The 3,995-nt window shown below is 31.3% G+C and overlaps 1 pseudogene; it reads left to right on the top strand.

The window, feature by feature from the left end:
* Nucleotides 1–1,762: 1,762 nt before the first annotated feature.
* On the top strand, nucleotides 1,763–3,719 carry LOC131642108 (uncharacterized; annotated as a pseudogene).
* The last annotated feature ends 276 nt before the right edge of the window (nucleotides 3,720–3,995 follow it).

Genomic DNA, 3,995 nt, shown 5'->3' with positions numbered 1-3,995 from the left:
AATGAAATATTGGGATATTTAGTAGAACCAAAACCATATTTAACCTAGGGAAATATGAATAATAAAAAAAGACAACAATTGGGAAATGACTCACTAAATCGTGACTGTAGCCCATCTCCACCATCATGCCATGAGAAATAGACGAGGGACCAACAAAGACCGGGTGGAGAGTTTACCCCAAAGGCTACAAGTGTAGTTGCTAAGAAATTTATCTATTAAAATATTAGTTATAATTTATTTCACCTTGGTAATGAAATCTTATTCATGTTGTAGGATTTATTAGTTGATATGGCCAATGAAGGTTCCTCTATCCAACAAGTACGACATGATATATTAGTAAAAGTAATTGGAACAAAGGAGTATGATTGGTGTGCCTTTGGTGTTGGACAAGGCACTAGTTTAAGAGTATACTTCATATCATCAAGAAAGAGTGAAGAATTGAACCCATGACCGAACCACTTTTTTGTCACGGTTGGAATTCCCAACCTTGATGAAAAGTGGCGCCATATCCAGTTTCTCACCTCAACCAATAGTCCCTCGTAAAAAGTAGCACACTTTCTATCACACCCTTCGTTCCTGCAAATAACTAAATGTGGTGAAACCCTTTTCTCAACCAAAGTAATAGATACTTTTTGTAGTAGTGATTGTCAAAAAATGAATGACTGACTCCTAGAGATTTATCAAAAAAACTTACAGTATTCAAATCAACAATAAAATATATTAAGTAAGAATTTCTTTAAATTAAATTTTTCATTAGTTGATTACCTTGGAAGAATATGGTTTGTAGGAGCTTTCAATTTCAAGTATGATATTTCTTAAACTCTTTAGCGTAATAAGTTCCCAGCCAAAATCATAACGGTTCTAAATCGGTCTCAATCTCAAACTTGATCCAATTTAAAAGGAGTCTAAGTTAGTCACTTATACCAAAGAGGAAAATATGTTTACGGTAAGAGTGGCATCGAGAAAAGAAGGGGCATAGAAAAAAATACCTATTAAGATATCTGCTACTAAAGTAGAAAGTTCTATGACCTATAAAGAAAGCATGAAATTTTCCTAAAAAGCATATGATATAAGGAGAAATCCGAATCTAGATTATATAGTAACGTCTATTAGCTTGGACGACCGTGATTGGATCTAAAGGAAGACGGTCAGGGCCGGATTTGGGCCTGTGCAGTTTGGCCTACTGCACAGGGCCTCAAAAAATCCAGGGCCTCAAATTTTTATTTTATGTTACCTGCTAAATCCAGCCCAATCAATTAATAACTTTAAAATAAATAACTGTCCAGTTAAACAAACCAGAGTCAAATAAAACACCCAGTATATTAGCCCAACCCATAAAAGTAAAACACGTACACAGCAATACGGCAAGTGAAAGCCTTCAAAAATTAGATAGCATAGAAAGGTTAAAGCTGCGCTTGCATTTTCTAAATTACCAGGTTCATCACTTTTTTAATATTTTTTTTTATTGTACAAATTTTACTAAAAATAATGTTTTTATATTAATATTATTTAGTACAAGTTTTAGTGTTTTTTTCATTGTTAATTTATCATAAGTTATATAAACTCTTTAATATATATATATATATATATATATATATATATATATATATATATATATATATATATTTCATAATTTATTTGTGAAAATTTAAAAAATTTATTTTTTGAATTGTTAATTTGTTAAATTATAATTTTATTTTTTGATTACTCATTGTCTTTAATTTTTTTTATCGGTTCAACTTTGACGTTCTCTATCTGATTCAAACTCAACACCGTGCATTTGATCAAGAACAACAAGAAATTTCTGGTTTTAATTTTTTTCATTCTTCAAACATGTCTTCTAAATTGCCTCCTAAAATTAGAAAGTTTGATTCTGGATATGAAAAGTGTAAGAAAAAGAAAAGACTTGATGAGTTAACTCAATCTCAATTGGGAGCTCTTGATAAATTCATTCATAATAAAAGAATCAAAAATTTTAGTTGAAAATCATAATGCTGATAATGTTGATGTAGAAATTCTTGAAAACGTGGTTACTACTGAAAATATGGAATATAATGTTGATGTTAATGCTACTGAAAATGATATCTTAGACGTTGAAAATGTTGATAATGTTAGTGACAGTGGAAAAGATATATTTGATCATAGAATTTGGGATTCTCTTGATTCTAAAAGTATTGATTTAATAGCTACAAAAGGTCCTAAAAGAGATTTCTCTATTGTGAAGGGTCCTAAAGATAAATCGTCTAGACGCTTTACGGCTAATTTGTATACTAGAGTTTTATCAAATGGAGAGAAGTGTGATAGAGATTGGCTTGTTTACTCAAAAGAGCTTAATAGAGTATTTTGTTGTAAGGTTTTTAAAAAAGGGATTGGTAGAGGTCAATTAGCAAATGAGGGTTTTAGTGACTGGGCACATGTTGGTGAAAGACTTAGAGAGCATGAAATAGGCATGGAACATATTAAGAATATGACTACTTGGCATGAGTTGCGTCATAGAATCAAAAACTTTGAGACTATTGATAAAACATCTCAAAGATTGATTAACAAAGAAAAGGATCATTGGAAAAGTGTTTTAAAAAGAATTATTTCTGTTGTGAAAAACGATGTCAAGAACAAAATATAATAGGGAATTAGGGAAGATAAGAAGAACACAAGGAATTGGTTATAACTGCTATTCTTTCACTTTCTCTTAAAACAAGATTACAAGTTTACAAGAATAACAAATAACCTCTCTCACCCTAAATTAGGATTTGCAGCTTACAATGATGAGAGACTAGTATGCTATTTATAATAAAACCTAACATACTAACTAATGGGCTTTTTCCACAAGGCCCATTACACAAGTCAACTTAATAAACAAGCTAACTTAACAAATTAGGGTTTAAACACTAAAACCTAATTTAACATGCTAACGACCCTAGCATCTTCGACACAAGCATGTGAACAACCTTCGACTTCATGCTTAATCTTGTCGAACCAAGAAGCGACCCTTCGACCATACTAGAGTTCGATCCAATATCTCACAATTTCAATCGTGAAATTTCTTGCTAAACATAATTTGACCTTCCGTGGTTCTAATGAGATTGTACCAAAATAGCAATGGAAATTTTTTAGGATTAATTGAAATGTTAGCTGAATTTGACCCAGTTATCCAAGAACAAGTTAGACGTATTACAAATGATAATATTCATGTTCACTTTCTTGGACATAGCATCCAAAACGAGATAATGCTTTTGCTTGTTTCTGCAATTAAAAATGGAATCATTAGAAAAATCAAACAAGCAAAGTATTTTTCAGTGATACTTGATTGTACTCCTGATGTCAGTCACCAAGAGCAAATGTCTTTAATAATACGATATGTAAATGTTTCTTCAGTTTCCGTAAGTGTTGAGGAATCTTTTTTAGGATTTATGAATGTGGATAATACAACTGGCCAAGGGCTTTTTGATGTTTTACAAAATGAATTGAAAAATCTTGATCTTGATCTATTTGATGTGAGAGGACAAGGTTATGATAATGGGTCAAATATGAAAGGAAAACATCAAGGTGTACAAAATAAATTTTTAGACATAAATCTGAGAGCCTTTTATACTCCGTGTGGTTGTCATAGTCTTGATTTGACGTTGTGTGACATGGATAACTCGTGTGTTAAAGCTAAAGACTTTTTTGGAGTTGTTCAACGCATTTATACTATTTTTTCTAATTCCACTAAGAGATGACAAATTTTAAAAGATAATGTCAAAGGGTTGACTCCAAAATCATTATCATCTACTCGATGGGAGAGTCATATAAATAGTGTCAAAGCTGTAAAATCTCAAATGTCCGATTTTAGAGAAGCATTGCTTGAAGTGTCAGAAATGGATCTCGATTCTAAAATAAGAAGTGAAGCTAAATCCCTAGCTACAAATGAGCTTGGTGATTTTGAGTTTTTAAGGAGTATAATTATTTGGTTTAAAATATTATACGAAATTAATTTGGTTAGTAAGCTTTTACAA

Source organism: Vicia villosa, linkage group LG1 (genome assembly GCF_029867415.1).
Source record: "Vicia villosa cultivar HV-30 ecotype Madison, WI linkage group LG1, Vvil1.0, whole genome shotgun sequence".
NCBI lineage: Eukaryota > Viridiplantae > Streptophyta > Magnoliopsida > Fabales > Fabaceae > Vicia > Vicia villosa.
Note: the sequence above shows the minus strand (reverse complement) of the source record. Positions and strands in the feature narration are given on the sequence as shown.